Source organism: Anoplolepis gracilipes, chromosome 16 (assembly GCF_047496725.1).
Source record: "Anoplolepis gracilipes chromosome 16, ASM4749672v1, whole genome shotgun sequence".
Classification (NCBI taxonomy): Eukaryota; Metazoa; Arthropoda; class Insecta; order Hymenoptera; family Formicidae; genus Anoplolepis; species Anoplolepis gracilipes.
The window spans coordinates 3,410,411-3,429,078 of NC_132985.1; the positions used below are offsets into that span (position 1 = coordinate 3,410,411).

The 18,668-nt window shown below is 39.3% G+C and overlaps 2 protein-coding genes across 3 annotated transcripts in view; one reads left to right on the forward strand and one right to left on the reverse strand.

Annotated features, from left to right (window-relative positions):
* Window positions 1-18,668, forward strand: part of Qin (tudor domain-containing protein qin) — a 141,186-nt gene that overhangs the window by 102,292 nt on the left and 20,226 nt on the right. The window lies entirely within an intron of this gene.
* The window catches only part of LOC140674883 (uncharacterized), a 52,952-nt gene that overhangs the window by 24,994 nt on the left and 9,290 nt on the right, over window positions 1-18,668 (reverse strand). The gene's annotated exons all lie outside the window — the stretch shown is intronic.

An 18,668-nucleotide genomic window follows, 5' to 3' on the forward strand; every position in this document is an offset into this window, starting at 1 on the left:
CTTTCTTTTATAAATAGACATGACATGGTAAATGTTCAAAAAAAAAATTCCAAGATTTAATTTAATTTTAATTCACTGAATTTTAATTCTTCTTGAAAAATTTATGTCTTTTTTTATAAAATTCTGACGAGACTTTAACCTCTCGATATTTCGAAATCGATTAATTCGAAATCTATTAACATTATCAGTCTTTTCACGTTCTCGTTACTTGCGCGGCGATTGCATGAGTTTACGTTTACGCAGACGTTGCGTGACTTTGCACTTTAATCGCGACAGTCAAACGGCTAGAAAATTGATTCGTGCAGTAGATCAACGAGATTCAAGGAATAGAAAATTCGAAGCCTTGGGAGACTTTTCGAGTAACCTGATGTCTCGATCTTTCGCCAATTTTCATGAGTTGCGGATAATTTAACAATCGTCAGTGACTCAGCGGAGTGCGTCAGGTCAAGCCATCAATTACGAGCTGCATCATCTTTTTAAAGTGTGTCTGGCATACATGACAGAAGCGAGACCGCCAAAAAGAAAAGAAGAAGAAACGCGGCGCCTGACCTTCGAGGGAGCTTGGCTACCTTGAACGTCGCGGAAAACGAGGCAACGAAGATTTATCCCCCGGATAATCACCCGGAATGAATATACTTTTTAGTCGGTCCGCGTGATAGATGGTGTTCCGGTAATGAGTTCGCGCTTTGCTAATGCAACCGATGGCACGACGGTGCATTAACAAAATTCTTTTTTTCGGTAACAATAATTTTATAAAAATGATTGTCTCACTTACTAGGCAGCGTCATTTTCTCTCGTGAAATCGCGATTAGCTAACGGGGATAAGTAACCAACCATTTATTCGTTACGAATCTTAAATAGCAAACTGAGAAAGTATACGTGTATTTTTCAATTAATACACTTTATTTTATTTCTTGCCATTTTTATTTAATAAAATATTTGAGTTTTTTAAAAATTTATTTTTAATTTATATCATTTTTTTATCGTTTGCAGTTAATTAAAGTTTGATATTCTTTTTGTCATTTTTTTTTGGACATTGAAATAGCTTTTACAATTAATTTTTATAAAGCATTAATTTATGCAAAGTATTATTCATCTTTATTTGATGATTATATTCACTGCATTCTATTCTACTGTCACACGAGCTTTTATAGAACCTCTGGATCAAGAATTCACCCGGAGCTTGAGGAGAACGTTTCGCTTAAGCTCACGTGAATACAGAATACTTATTTGTCCCGACGGTTTCCTTCTTGCGCGCCTTGAAAAGGAGTTTAAGGATCAAACATCAGACTCTTCGTGTCGTCTCCCTTGACGCCATCGCGGACTTTTTGGGACTTGGACGAGAGGTCGCAACGTGAAAAACGGGAAAGTATGAGAGAGCAGGTGGCAGGGAAAAAGAGGCGAGTGATGTATTAGACGCGATATTGCGAAACACCGATATTTCAATGCCATTTTATAGATACGATAGCGTACCAAATCCAAATATTATCCAACTTCTCGGTGTATATATCATGCCGCAAACTTGCACGAACTTGCGTCCTAAAACACACTGAATGTGTTCTCGTTTGATATTCGTACAAGATTTATTATCTAATTTACTTTAGTTATATAACTTTAATAACTGCAGGAAAACCTAATGCATTTTAATCTCGATGACTATTAATTGAAATCTATTAATTGAAAAAGAAAAAAAAATGTGAATAATTAAAAGAAACACATTTGTCAACAACCCCTCGATTTCGAATTGGCGCTTCGTGGAAAAAGAAGACTCACACGTAAACTAATGCTTTCGCATAATTTTTATCGAACTAGCCGGATCGATTCTCCCAATCGCATTGCGCGTGTCCGTCATCTTTCGCATGAACGTGAACGGAAACACACGGTGCGACATAGCACGGGTTTCCCTGTGGGAGCAACCGGGGCGGCATAGGAAAACAGTAATCACGGAATAGGAAGTGAGAATTCGAGGTACAGAGAAAGAGAGAGAGAAGGTGGTGCGATCGAGTTGGGTTTGTACTGTAATACGGGCCGCAATGCATACAAATGTCATTTCCACTTCTCGAGAAGCGACTTTCCTTCTCTACCTGTTTCCTTCCTTCCTTTCTTCCTCGCTCTTCTGCTTCCTTCCTTCCTGTTGTATGATTCAACTATTATTCTCTCGCTCTATCGGATGTTCCTTACGCGTTCCTATCAGCACGCTCTATCAGCTAGCTTGCGCTCGTATCGAACTCAGTAACAATGAGACCTAATATCGGCTACCGAATTATGCACTTACTCCTTCCGCGAGCGATAAAGACGACAGGGATCGAGAGAGAGAGAGAGAGAGAGAGAGAGAGAGAGAGAGAGAGAGAGAGGAAGCGAAATGCCATCGTCGCCTCCCTCTACTTGTATACCGACGCGGGAGTAATCGAGATCGTCGTCGCTACGAAATCGAAACCTGCGAAGACATTTCCGCTTGTCGACGTGTCGGCTGTGAGGGAAACGTCGTGCACGATATACGGAATCCGCCACGTATCCTTGAAACGACAATGAGTTCCTGGACAAAGGATACGCGTCCTCCGCTTAGCGAGCGAAACGCTTCCTCCATTCTTGAGCTTGCTCGCTTCGATAATGAAACTTTTCAGAGTCGCTGTAAAAGATTTCGCGTCGCCTTTGTCGATCCGCGTACAGATTCTGCGATAATAGTATTTTTATTTAGTCGATGTTGCGATTGGATGGAATCGATGTAATTCGTCGTAAAAGTTTTTTTATCTCTTATTTAAATCTTAATTATAAAATTGACGTTTCGCTCGCAAATAAATCGAACGAGCTGGAAAATTTATTTAAACCTCACTTTGAGATTATTTATTTATTTTAAATATCGCAGTATTTATAAGTAAATTTAAATTCAATTCAAATGTGAGAACTTAAAAATATATATTGTCATTTTAAGCAATGATAAAACTTAAAGATTGCGAATAAACTGTACAAATAGGCAAATGTTCCTTTATAGCCGTCGCCGTTTTGTAATGAACTTACGGTTCGGTATTATTAAGTACATAATGTAGTGCGGGTTATGCATATCCGATATAATGAGTGTCATAAAAGAAACAATGCGTCCAGACGATGCGCGACGCATCGAATGCAATGCCGTGCGCGTGTGTTTCCTCTGGGGAAAAAAAGGATGGAGCAACATTGCATCTAAATGGGATTGTATCGCGAATTGCAAAGGCAGCTCGTCACGCGGTGCATAACGAGGTGTAATGCAAATCTCTGTGTTTTTCATTTTCGCCACATACTCTCTTTCTCTCTCATTCGCAGATAGACTTTTTCTTTTTTTTTTTTTTTTTTTTTTAAGTGCACATCTCGATTTATCTCAACGATATATATTTGTGTGTCATCACGATATTTTTGTATTAGAGAGAAAATGATATTAGACTCGTGCGTACAAAATTGGCATATCATTTTTATGAAAACTCGTCAATTAAGAGCTGTAACATTTTACTTTCAGGTTTATAGTTTTTATTAATTTAAAGAAATAGTTCCAGCCATTAGGTGAAGAAAATTATTTCGAGACAAACTAAGAAGTCAAATTCATGCGACGTCTTTATTCCTACGAGATTTTTCATATGTCAAATTAAAAAAAAAATTTTTTTTAATTATATATACATATATAATAATTACGCATATACATGTATAATTCTATATAGATGAATTTTAAAAAGATCTGACTTTTAAAAAACAAAAAAATATTGATTAAAATAAAATAGCGATAAGTAATTTTTTGTATAATTTTGTATGCTTATTTATTCACGGTTTTCTGAGAACGCGTAAATCAGTATTCTCTTCGATCAGAAATGCATAATAAGCTGTTTCAGCAATACTAAACAACGTGTTAATCGTTATTTTAGAGGCTAAAAATGGCACGAGCGAAATAGAGGGGATAGTTTCTTACTACTTAGTCTTATCAGTCAATTACGTCGTTTAAACTTGAGGTGACAATGAGATATTATAAATGTCTTTGATGGAAAATATGAATTGAAAATTAAAACAATACGCGTCTCTCGCGTACATTTTAAATATCGATTTTTGCAAAGCTAAGAAAAATGCTGTTTAGGAGCTGCTTAAAAGGCGACAGATTCGCGAATCCGTAAATGAAATTCTTTGAACGGGTGTCCGCGAAGCGTGTCGTCTTTTTCAAAGAGTATTGCCGCTATTCTTTCAACAAATTCGCGACTATAAGTACACGAGTGAGAGACAGATGAGCCGGTTTATTGACAGAAAACCTCGTGGTTAAAACCTTACGTAAACGTCCCGGCGCGGCGTTGCGTAATCCGCGGTGAAAGATCTTTGTAACGTTGCAACGAAAGAACACAACCGTGGATGCTGACTGCAGACGTGTCTCTCACTCTCTATTCTGTCTTTCAGTGAACATTTCTTTGCCTTTCGTATGTTCAGATTTCATTCGCACGGTCATGCGAATCGTTCATTTCATTAACATTCTTAACTTGTGATTTATTCGCGTCTATCCTGAAGTTTCCGTATTGCTCGCCCTCAAGTTAAACTGTTGTAGCGTTTTACGAAGATTTCCGTCTAATCGTTCTTTGCGCGATAATAAGGGATTTTAAGCAGTATCCGTTTTCCCCATTTACCGTTACTATCTGCTCGCATCAAGATAGTCGTTAGAATGAAAGGTTAACTCGTTCGCACGCGTAAATCTCATACATACGCAAGAGATTAGTTAATAACAATACGTATTTCGTGGAAGTGCACACGGAAAAATAGAAGGTGTAGTGCTTCTCGTTTATAAAATGACATCGTAGAAAATACTATAAAGAGCGCGCAAGAATTCCGATACCGTCCGATGGCTTTACTCCTTTATTATCGTTGTTCACAACTCTATCTTCCTCTTTCTTTACATTCAGCCTCGCATTTATTCCGCGGGAATAAATAAAGTAAACGAAGAAAAATCTCGCGCGTTTGACGACGGTGCGACTTCTCGGCCAGGAACTTGGAGGGGTTTTCTCTTCTTCGCCGCGTACGAGATTTCCAAGAACGGCCAGGTGAAAGAATCGCGACGTAAGCGAAACGGTGTGTGCGGACTGTACGGAAACCGGAGCACGGAGAGAACCTACGTGACATGGCAATTGGGATGCGGACGAGGAAAAAGGGTCAAGGGAGAGAGAGAGAGAGAGAGAGAGAGAGAGAGAGAGAGAGAGAGAGAAAGCTCGCGGTCGCGCCCAGGTCGCGACTTCATTTGGTTGCAGACCGCCGCGGTGTCTTTTTTTCCCCTCCTTCCCCCCCCCCTTTATTTTCACGCGACGCGTGCATAATGCAGCTCGCGCTGCTAGCCGGGCGCGTTCTTATTACGCCGTATATGCATAACAAAGAAAAACCTCGCGCGGCAGGACGCGACGCCAGACACGTGTGTCGTTTGACAAATCGCGTTATATACGCTCCAAATGATCGGGCGCAGCTAGCCAGCGGCGAGCGAAAATTCTGACGTCGGCTGTCTCCCCCGCATCCTCCCGAGTAGAGAAATTCAGATAATCTACAATTTCCAACACAATCGATTCGTGATATAACACGATTTATATGAAGGCTTAGATGCTTGAAAAAGTGTACGTTTCTCGATACGTATTTTCTAATCTTATATTTTACGAATTCTTGCGCGAATACGGGTATTATATATTATTTCCGCGGATCGTGACCGTGTTATATTAGACGTTATATCGGATTTAACTGCGCGGTTAGAGTTCAGAAGCGATGAATGTTAACGAGCGTAATAGCCTCGAGTACTTCGACTGTATTAAGTACTTTCGCTTACACCGCCAATTAGAGGCTCTGCAGTTCAGCGGGCTATCCGTTTAAATTTAGCGGGTATTATGTAAATAGTTGGCCGACGAAATCAGGAATTATCCAGATACGAGTGTTGGTCTGAGCAATTGCGGCGATTGTTGTTTTTTAGCGGATATTTTTTTTTTTTTTTTTTTTTTTAGTTTTTACATGTAACATTTTAATAAGTCGCGAAGAGGCAAAAGATGATCACGCTCAATTTATCGGTTAATCGGTGGTAGTCACGCGAAACAACGGACAGTGATAGGCGGGAGAATAATTATACGGACAATCGCGTGGCGTTACTGTTATTGGCGTTCGATGGTCGTGTCAATTATCCTGACCGAGACGCGGATAATTTCGAGAATGTCCAGCGATCGAATAACAATTTGTCGACGCTGATGAAAACAAGTTACGTCGACAGACACCACGCTCGTAAGGAACGTTTATTAAATTTCAAACCTCAATGTGTCGAGGTGATATGATCGCGCGCAGAGATTCGTTTAAGGCGGTTATCTCTTGCAAATGTCATAAGCTGTTTTAGATAACTGGCGGTGAAACATACGTTATAATTTTTTCTCGCTCGATAATTATACGCAAGACAGATGCATCTCAAGCAAATCTCGAGCAAATTACTGTTTCTCCTCTAGCATACGCTTCTGGAGGATGAATCACCGAAGATCAATCACCGCTGTTTCGGAAACGACCAAAGTTCTCAAACACTTTGTCATTGTGACGTTTCATTCTTTTCGGAACACTTTTCGGACACCCGTTGTACATACACAATCGACGCCGGTCGACCACGAGCTTTCCTACTAATCCCCTTCGCAGCCACGAAGGAAACGACATAAGTTTGTGGAAGTCGTAAAAATCACGAGATGATATAAGATCTTTCTCGGTATACGTCCTCCCTTCTTCCCTTCCTTTACCACCCGAACACGTAGTTGGTCTTTAATGACTTTCCGGACTAAAAAAGGAGACTTTGGAGTCATTGCACGGCAGCGTGGAACGATGTGCATGCAGCTGCAACGGCGCCGTACAGTGGATACGGACGACCATTGCCGGACATTTCCCAGCTCGAGACTGCTCGTCTGGTGGGGTCTCGAGGCGACAACGCGGACCATAACTGCCGTCTGTTTGCAGTAAAGGTGCCGATTCTCGATAGCTTATCGCGGATGCTTATCTTCGCGGGCGTGCTTGAAATTTTAATGATTGTATTGACGGGAGCGTGAACAGTATAATATAAACGCCGAGGAGTTATCCCGGAACCTTTTATCGTTGCAACGGGCGAAGTGTCAGATAGAAATGTGCTTTTACAATCTTAGATTTTTAACATCCTCTTCACCTCAACCTTTATATTACGCTTATTACGATTTTTTATTTGTCAAAATAGTAAAACTGTTAGCGTGAAAGTTGAAATACTTTTTTAGAGACATTCGATTTTCCTTTCCTTACGTCACGACGGACGTAGATTGAATATAATCACGATGGCGATAAGGTTTTTTTATTGTCTGCCAGGAATGAAGAGCGATTAATTATTTTGCCGTATGATAAATTGGGGGGTTTTTAGCCGGAAGTACTTCTAAATTGTACGCATCATCTTTTCCACCGGAATTGGGGGTTATCACGCAGGTGATTTATGGGGGATTCGAGTACAAAACTAGTAATAAGAAGTTCTTTTATTAGAATGCATATTTTATGAATTTTAATAAAAGAATTTCTTGTTACTAGTTTTATACTTGAATCCCCCATAAATCACCTGCGTGATAGCTTCTGTTGTTTAATTATTTAACCGATTATTACCTGCCACGTTTATTTTGCTTCGAGATAAGAAGACGACATTTCTCCTATAAAATGTGGATAGCTGGCAATTTCTATTTAAATATTTTCAGTTATATATACTTAACTAAATATTTTATATATCCGCACATACACATATATAATTGCTTGTTTAAAATTTCAATCAAAATGTCGAAATATTTTATAATTTATCTAGTTTTTTCCGTCAATACATTATTACACATCTTAAATTATTTTTATAAAGAAAATAGGAGAGAGTTTGTCGCACTAAAACCGGAAATCTTTATAATTGACGTTAGAGGACATAAATTTGCGAGCCCTGATCAAAACGTACACCTGCGGACGAAGTGGTTTGACTCGTAACTCTTTGGTTTTCCGGCATCTCTCCTGTGCCTTCGTCTTCTTCCTGGAGGGCGACAAGAAGCGTGACTCGCTCGACCAGGTTCACAAAGTGCTCGCGCGAGGAGAGAGAGGAGAGAGTCGGTGCGCATCGAAATTCTTGCTTGACACGGCAACACGTTTCACAATGCTATCCGGCAACTTCTTGAGCAGCTCCGACTTTATTATCGATGAAACTTAGCGGCGCTTATTAACATCCCAAAAAGGCTGAGATTAACATTGAAAAACATGTTATATATATATATATATATATACAGTTCTAATAGAATTTTTTTATAATGATACAACGTACGCATACATAATACACACACCGGAGCCGTGCCATTAAAGTTAGGATCTCCTTTGCATACTGAATTGGCGTAAATTGATGCTGTTTGCAAATTAAGCCGCACCTCGAAACTACGATAAAGCGCACATCTTTAGCGTTTCGCAAATATTTCGCCGAATTATAATAGATTAACCGTGATGTTTCCGTAATCCTTTTGCGAAAATATTCTCTTGTTCTTTAAATTTTTTCCATTTATACTACGCTCGTAATTTATGGGAAAAATGAGTCTCTCGCAATGCTATGAGAGAATCGATTAAAAGGAGAAAAGAGGAGCGAGAGAAAAATGAGAGATGCTCTCCGCAATGTTAATCGGATCATGCAACGGCGATTCTCGCAATCTTCTTCGCGGATGCCGCGAGTTTACACGAACGAAATTCCGAAACGCGCTTTGTTTTGCGGTTCTCTCGTATTGTTTGTCTGATCTTCTTCGGTCTTTGAGCGTCGTATCGAGTATACACTATTGTGTAGCACACACACACACACACACACACAAATACAATCGCGAGGATGCGAAAAGACGAAGCCGCAGAGAGGGAGAGTGCAATAAAGCAAAGAGAGAAGATGAGAGAAGATGGGCTTAAGAGTGGCGCGGTCGCTGCTGCAGGTGCTAATCGGATTCCCGGCAATTTTCGAATGGTCGGAAATGAATTAGTAAGGAACTTATATGCTCCTGTATATACGTCGTCCCGATGAGAGGCTTAAAGTAGACAAATTCAAGAACGGAGCAACAGGTTACAGGCACAGCCGTGCCTGCGAGAGAAATGCTCATTGCTGACGTCGCGGCATCCTCAAGGGGGAGGACGATGACGACGACGACGACGACGTCGACGGTCTCCCTCGTATTTGTTTGGCATACAGCTACTCCCGCGCGAGTACGACCTTTTTATTCGAGGGGTAGACAATAATGGAATGAAAACAAGGGGAAAAACCAAACTGGTCCCGACAGACGATTCTTTCGGTTTCCTTCTGGGCGGGCGATGTTTAAAATAGGACGTTGAAGCTCCGCTTGTGTGAGAAATGGAAATGGTGGGTAAATCGCTTCAGAGAGAAACTCGTGGAGCCATTCAGATTGCGATCTGTTCGATACAATATCAATAACGCGTACAGATTGAGTAATCGTCGGCCTCTGTTGTATTATATAATATTATATCCTATTTTAATACCATTCTATTAAATTGATTTTTTTTATATATGTTTAATAATTGCGACTGTTTATTACAACTATCGTGACTTTTTATTTTCTACCATTTAATCGATTCTCTGCTGTTACGTATATATATATCCAAAAGTAACATAGGTACAGATCTTTCGTAATAATACGTGACGTAAGATGAACATTCAACGTGCTTGTGAATTCGACAAGATAGACGAAAAAACACGTCGAATTCGTTAACGTCATAATACGGTAACTCTAATAGAATGTGTCTCAAGCGACGGCGCATTGTCATTAGTCACGTTTGTATCTTCAATTTATTTCCGCATCAACTTCCCATCTGCCTCGCGTTACTACTTTTGCAATTTAGGTATTCGCTATTTGTTTTCCGAGTTTACGCTTTGCGACTTCGCGCGGAAAATGGAAACGTGCTACGTGATACGAAGTTTCTTGAAACACTAGCGCGAACAACATAGGGTAACAATGGAAAAACTATTTACTCAAAAAAATCGCATTCGATTTCTTGTTGAAATGGTCTAGAAAACTTTGCACGAAGGCTCGTTCTCAATTTTTTCATTTCTTTATAAATAATCGTGTGATTTTAATTTCTACACAAGAATGTGCACATTTGCATTATAAATGTGCGCATTTAAATGCGTCTACATCATGCAATTATTTTCAATTATAAAAAAATTAAAAAAAATAGTACATTAGAAAAGAAAAAAAAAAATATATATATATCACAAACAGTCAACCAATTTGTTCGCTCACATAATAGATAAATTAATTTTCGTTCTCTCGTATCTAGGAGGATAATGAGTGAAAAAAAGAAACTAAGCTGTGAATTGTCGATTAAGTAGATCGTTCTCAAAATGAAACGGCGCGGCGCGTAACATCGCGGGCATAATTGGCGGCCGCGTTTCTTCTCTCGGTGAAACGAGATCGGCAAAGGAGGAGGCCTCGTTCGTATACATATACGTACGTATCGTCGCGTCGGTCGCGCATGCAGAAGTGAAAGTTCGAGGCTGATGAACGATATCGTGCTCTCATAATGTCGAGGAGCGTCAAAGGAGCGTGTAACGCGGCGTGTAGTCGTAACACGCTCGGCGCGTTCGCGTGAAAAGAAGAAAATAAAAATAATAATAATTTGTACTCTGTTCACCAAGGCGTTCACAATCGCCGAGGATAGATTTTTTTATCTCGGCGAATTTCAAGTGCACTCGAAAAGTCGTCCTCGCGAGAATCGCACGTTGCGAAATAACCAGCTCGCCCGTTTACGTCTAGCCCGTTCATATACGCTCCAAGTTATCCGTGTCGAGCTTGGTCGAGCACGTGACATTATGTCTCAACGTTGTAGGCCTCATAAACGCCCAAGATCCGTGTTCATTCCTCGCATTCAATATCCAGCACGTTTTCTCCTTTCCTCGTACAATAGATTCGGAAAGAAGGCGTGGTAGAAATATTCGTAGAACCCCACCTGCTGTAAATATTTGCGAATTCATCAAATTGATGAGATGGAAATAATTCATCATGTCGTGGCATAACATCGACATACATAAGCGCCGAAGTATCTTCGCGGCTTTTAAGTCTTTCTTACGCGGACTTGTGTCATGAATGAACAAATCCTCAACGATAACATTTACATGCCGACAGTCCGAGTGCGAAGCATTCGGCAACGAGGTCAATGTCGCGTGAACGTTTTCTTTCTACCCGACTGCTGGAGGAGGAGGTATTCAGACATTATGTAATCGGGATACGCTATAGCGCGAGCTGGACACACAGGCTCGATTCTACCTGTCGGCTCTCGTTGTACGTACATCCGACTACATTCTCTGAATTTCAGTATAATAATCCTTGATTTGTATTATAAAAATATTAGGACCGTATTTAAAAAATGCGATTAATTCGAGTTATTGTGAAAATGTCGAGCAATCGCCCCTTTGAAAATCTCTCTGTTATAATCCAGCGACAATAGAATTAAACGATCAATACGTGATACGACAATGAGAAAATTATTTATTCATGCGTGTAAAAATACTCCTAGATAATGAAGTTATTCTCTCGGCAGCAAAAAGAGAGAGAGAGAGAGAGAGAGAGAGAAACAAGTTATTTGTATTTGATAGGAAAGACGCGCTCGCGAATAGAAATAATACAAGCAATTTTGATGGTCGATTTTGTTGGTAATGACACGTTACGGGTAACGGCAATTGCGCGTAGTAAAATATTAGAAAGTCGATTATGCGTCAGAGAAAATCTCGTATAAATTAATCGTAATGCTAGTGTTTTAACAGTGACTCTCAAGAAGATATAATCGCGATAATGAAAAGCGAGTTGTATCCAGATAGTCGGGCCGCGATGGTATTGCGTAAACCTTGGCTTTTCATATTCGCTGGAATACGCAAAAGTGTACAAATCTATCGCCGCGCTTTCCAGAATAATTCGTCCTGAGAGATTTGATTACACGTTTACTTTTCACCCATCAAATTTTAATCGGCTTATCGAATTATACCGGAAAGATTTCCAATTTTGTTAACCACGCCGCGACATAATCGGATTTAACACTTTGGAGGCGCGACTACATCTGTACACTTGCTGGGACAGTAGTTCAATTATATTAAGTTTTGACAGCGTTCCCAATATGCGTCGTTAACGCCCCGCCGCGCGGTTGCAGTGTAATCAATGCAAATTAATTACTTGGATTTCCCTAGAGAGAAAGATAATGAGTCGATTTTTTTAGTTAACATAAACTCTCGCGTTCCGCTCATTATCGATGCATTGTCGAGATAATTGAAGAGAATGTGGAATTTTTTTTTTTTTTTTTAGAAAATTTCAACTGTTTGACAGATTTGGTTGATCTTACATACGGAAGAAACTTGCTGCGACAGTCTCAGTTTTGGCGAAAACATCAATTAAACGAAGAATCGCTCTTCGGAATTTTTCTCATGTACGAGTTTAAACGTCACGTTTAAATTTCTCGTTCGTGAAACGTAACGGTTTTTAATAAAACGTAGTTCTAAAGAACATGCTCGGGTGCCCCTTGCTTCCTCGCTCCCTCCCGTGTCGCAGCTTCTGGCATAAAAATTAGATCAACGCAGATTGAGAATAAGTCATCCAGCATTCTCGCGCGATCGACTTCTCCCCAAGAAATTCCCTGATTGAATTCCGAAGAGTCCGAACGAAGAAGAGAAAAAGAGAAAGAGAGAGAGAGAGAGAGAGAGAGTGACGGGGAGAGCTATACGATACTTATTACTTCCGCGAGAAAAAGAAAAGGGTGCTAAGGGTGGAGGTCCGGGGACTACTGGCGGGTTGGAAGCGACGGGATTCAACAGCGGCAGTATAACTCAAGGCTCTAAAACTAAAGCGGCAGCTCTGACAATTTCGATTTTACTGTCGCGTCCCTGATCCCCTCTCGTCACTGGAAAAAGCCCGGACGCTCAACCGGAGGCTGGCAACGCGAATATGTTCGGGGTGGTTCATTCGCATTCAATCACCACCGGTGATTGCCGGGTTGAAATACGTGTAAAACAGATAAGCGTGTCTTTCTAGTCGAAAAATCGATGATTATAGGTAACAAGAAGTAGTACGTCGTTGGATGCACCGTCTGTTTGAATTTGATAAGGATTATCGCCTTCTTCGGGAAAAGACATCAATTTTTTTTATTCGAAAAATTTATCACCAAAGTTATGATGCTGTGAAAAGAACCGTGCAAAGTTAAACAGTTGTCTTGGCTATTTCTTTTTAAGCTTACACTCTTTTTCAATTAGCTTTATTTAATGATATTCAAGATAAGTTTCTAAATCTGAGTTAAGTTACAAGGTACTCAATTTATAAATGAAAAAAATTGGCGCGCCACTTTTTTCTCAAATATCTTAGGCGGAAATGATTGTATTCGAAAAACAATTTCCAGGATTATCGCGATAATGAATAGCTCGCGACAAGTCGATGACTAACGGCGAAGAGAAAGTCATCGATTTTCCCATCTAAATGCGGACGATGTACCTTGACTCTCAGGCCACCCTGTACATGCGCGTGAACACTAAAGCCTCCTACTCTTTACGGGGACTGTTGCAATTTCAGTTAATACTATAAAACCTTCGGCGTACGTACGACGCTTGCGCCAGAGCGTAGAAGTACGTCCAGGAGGGGCACAGAGCACTATTCTCGGGTCGAGAGAAGGAGAGACGCGAAGGCGTACGCCCCTGGGCTCGTCCGAAGTTGTCGATGGAAAGCTTCGCTTTATGGCCTTTCGTTTATACCAGCGCGAAAGTACTGCAGCCAAGAGAGATCCTCTTCGCAGCGATACGTAATTCGTCCCTATTATACGTGCATACGCGCGAAAATCAGAGATTGTAACAACCTCGCGATCGCAGTTTGTAACCATCTCAATTTCCAATACGATCGATACGCGATAGAAAATTCAATCTCGATCTATATTATATAATAATAGTCGTGCGAAATTCGATTGTGCCAAGTTTTAATACTATCCTCAAGGATTAAATCTTATCTTGAGGAAATATTTTAAGCTTTAAGAGCGAAGTATTTTTACTTATTCCCTGCGCGACGTGTGTATAACTCACGGAAAAAATTAACAATGTCTGACGGGCAATTAATAGGAAATATATATATATATATATATATCGACTGGTGTGGCTGAAAAAAATTTATCGGGTGTTTCACCGGCTTTCCATCGTCGACGAACGAGACAGTGAATGAGAAACCGATCGACGGGAAATATTCCAGCTATGTATGTAGATGCATTCTATATGTGTGCTGATGTTTGACGACATTCTGCATATATACGGTATAAAGTGTGAAATCGCGTCTCATTGAAATGAGATTTTTTTTCCTGCCTTCTTCCCCTAACTGTACGCTCATCGGCCTTTTATTGCGCCGTTGTGTCAGCGATTTAAATTGCTTTCTCTTAAGTTTTGATGTTAAATTTGCTTGATTTGCATATCGACGATAATACATTAACGTAACAAATTTCACCGCACTGTAATAATCGTCTCGCAAATATATATAAAGCCAATATATTTATTTTAGATCCATAGGACGCTGAAAAAAAACGTTGAATCAACAACATCATCGTAGTTGAAATTTATTTTATTAATTCAACAACGTTATTAATCAAATTAATACATGATATTAGTTGTTGAATTAATAAAATAAATTTCAACTACGATGACGTTGATTCAATATTATTTTTCTTTTTCAGTGTAGAAATATAATTTTGTAGTAAAATGTTTGCGAATTGCGAAACAATGTTTGTGAATAGTTTTGTAAATTTTAATTTTACTATTTATATACAACACTAAGTCTCTCTTTCTCCCTTTATTTTTAAATATACTAAAAAGTATAAAAATTATTGAAGAGATATCGTGATTCCTGAATTTATTAAAGTAAATAATAAAGACGCCGTGATTTCCGGAAGTCATTGATAAGCAGTTTTGTGACTTGCCTTGAGCAACCTCTAATCCTCCGTTAATCTGTTTTAGCTTTTAACTTGCGCATATTTCCTTGTTGCGTAGATAAAAATGACTCACACGTTTAATCGTTCGTCATTCGCCACGCGGATAATTTTTGCCTGCCCCGTGGAAAGGCAAGTGACCTGAAATAAACCGGTTCTCATGCACTAGACTCACTGCGCAAAATAATAGATTAAATTCGGCACAAGATCTACCGTATTACACAATATTCAACGGCTTAAAATTTACAAGCCATTATGATTGCAGATTATTCTAACCACGTTGTTTCAAAACGCGTTGAATCCCAGTCAAAATAGCTCTTGGCTTTTCACAAATTGATTTATGATTAATAACTTAATTATTAATTTTGCAATTTTAAATTGACTCGGCAAGATTCATAAAGTATTAATAAATCTTGATATACTCAGAAGAACTAAATTTTCTTTCGAATTCTCATTTTCAAATTTCTGATGCGAAGACAGGTAAATAAAAAAATCGCGCGAAAAATAAAGAGAAAAATAGTAACAGAGAATCAAACGAGAATAATGTGACCAAAGGAGAGAATACGAGAAATATGGGGAATAAATTGAGACAGAGAGAGAGAGAGAGAGAGAGAGAGAGAGAGAGAGAGAGAGAGAGAGAGAAGTGTGTTTGCACTTTACCTTTCTCGACGAAGGAAAACGCCGATTCTCTCGCGGACCTTGCCTAGAGTTTGCACGTGCTTGGTCAGTCGCTGTCGGAATTAACGTTATTTCGACAAACGCACGAGGTGGTCCTGCCTGCCGCGCTTATCGGTGCCGCTCCTTTATCCGCTGCTTTCTCTATATATTTCTAGGGGATGTTGTTTCGTGTCGAAATCACGCGCGATCGAGAAAGGCACGAAACGGGGACGATTTGTGTTCCGGGGATTTTCGATCCGCATGTTGCGCAAAATTCGTTTACCGATCTTCGATCGACACGTCGCGCGCTCCTAAAGTAATTTCGCGAATAAGGATATGAAGTGATGTAGGTAGTTTGCCCTCGGAAATTAAAGATGAAAATCTCTTTTTTAACCTTACTTACTTGCGAAAGAAACTATAGTTTTATTAATTTTACTTCTTACATATAGATCGGCTGAAAAGATTGTCGTGCAACTCGTCATGTTAATGGCCGATGATATCGCAATCCGGTTCAGCGAAACGGATCGTTCCGATTAGCGAGGTCTGTCAATCGTTCGAGATCATTAAGGCTTGTTCTCTTCGATTCAAGGCGAAATGGAGATACCAACGCGCCCTGATCTCACGATCTCTCGATTCCCGATCGACTTTAACGCAATACTCCTTTCATGGTGAACGTAGGATAAGGTCGATCAATTTCGTAACTTCTGTATGCCGTCCGCTCACGAAAAATAACGTTAAAAACTTGACAAGTTCCCAATAAGAAGCACAAAACGTAAAAAATATTTAATTAATATTAAACAATATATTAATTAAATTTTACATATAGGATATATAGGATATTATATATTATATTAATTAATACTTTCTAACATACTAAATATCTAATTAACATTAGAGAGGTACTTGAAAATATTTAAATTTAAATGCTGAAAAGTCTCTCTTATACTATATGTATCCTAAAATTTGATTATAAAATAAAAACATTGAGAGAAAAAATTACGAGATATTTAGGAAACAAGTGAGTTAGAATAACGCTAAACGAATATAAATTTTAATATAAAATTAAGTATGACATGTTTAGAAGAGATTATGTCTGAAATAATGTTTGTGTGAATGAAAGTGCGTAATATTGCGCGGCGGAAATCCACAAATGATTCACATGCGTGCGAATAGGTCCGCTTGCGAATTAATATACGCGCGCGTTGTGTTGTATGCCGTTACGTATACATAATCGTGCCATGGGGATTGTAATTTTCACGTTATAACTTTGACGGTTGCTACTTACAAGTTACACTAGTTGTACGGCTGCTGCATAATATACTTTGCTCCGCCGATATGGAGAATATTATCGATATTCGAACTTTATAATCGGCTGCTAACGACACAATATATTGCTGCCTCTGTTTGAACACGAAATAATGATGGAGACGTGCGTACAATTATTGGTACATTAATTATTAAATAATTAATCGCATGCGAAAATTCAAGAAAGGGTACGTATATGAAAATCAAAATCATTTTAATTAATTATTTACATTAGAATCAATCGCGTAGATATATTCAAAGAAATGACGTGTCAAGTGTCACTCTCTAAGTTTTAAAGTAAACTTGAACAGTATATATTTTAGCTTGTCTCGAATTTACTTACAATTTATATCAAAGTCTGTAAAAAAAACTATTCGCCTTTAGTTTGAAAATCAGAAAATCTACAAGTTTGACGCAATTTCATTACTTTATGCCTGATGCAGAGAAATTTACCCGCTCCATTTATTAATCCAACTTGGTTGTATTTATAACTCTTTATGGTCGTGGTGATCGTGATATTTATTTCTGTCGAAACTAAATTACCGACAATAAGAACAGCCGATCGTACGTCCATAGATTGCAATCGTGCCTTTCTTGGGATCCTCACCGGTTCAAGGCAATCGCGTCGTAAAGTTTTGCAATGATTAATTTTCGATGATGAGTAAAAAAAGCACGATTCAAAAAGGTTAATAACAACCACGAGATACGCATTTGAGGATGGACCACGCGAATCAAGGACGACATCTTCGTTATACCGGACCATCTCGGACTCTTTAATTTCATGCATTTTGGAGCATCGGTACGACCGGGAATACTGCTTTATACTTGACGATTTATTATCGCGATGAACAGTATCTCTTTACTCTTTGCAAGAATAAGATAATCTATCGAGGTTAACGCGTACGAGTTAATTAAAAAGAAGAGAAAAAAAATCCGATTAACATTGGTAAAGGATGAAGTCGTTGTGAAAAATAGGGGGAGAGAAGGAACAAGAACCGAAGGTGACCTGCGACCTGCAACTATAGAAGCTTTAATTTAAAGTTCGTCCGACGTTTATTTGAGTTCTGTCGTAAAAGTTGATTTATCGTGCGTCCTCGTCAGTAATATTAATTTCCTCAAGTTTGCGCGCTCGTTACACGTATACTTCAGTTTTATAGGATTAATAAGAACATCCGCGAGGCAGACTGAGAGAAAGAGGGAGGGAGGGAGTCTTAATCGGATTACTTATAAACAGAATGCACTCCCGTCGTCTTGATAACCTCTGAGCTCTTCTCGTCATCGCGGCAATCTAATATGCGAAAATGTACTATTTCTCGCAGAGATAACATTTTTGGAGGTCGAGAGCTCTTAACGCAAATTAATAGAATTAGTTTAAAATAAACCTTGTACTTTTTAATTGCCACGATTTATATCATATGAGTTGAGATTTTCTCTCAAATAATCGGACTATTTTCCAAGTGAATTAAAAATTTACATGAACTCGCGAAACGAAGAATTTATTGATAAAAAACACTGACACGTGAGGTCAGGATGACACGTGGTGCCAGGAATAATCTCACAAGCGCGCACGTTCTACGGCGGATAATCTCGTCGAGTCTCGGCGCCGTCGCGGGCACGACCGTGTTTTTTATGAAATTTGTCAGAGCCACCGTTCTCAGCGAGGAGAGCGGACAGAAGAAGAGATATAAAGAGGCAAACGGGAAAGAAAGCGCGCGAGGAAGAACGTCAAAGGAAAGCGAATAGAG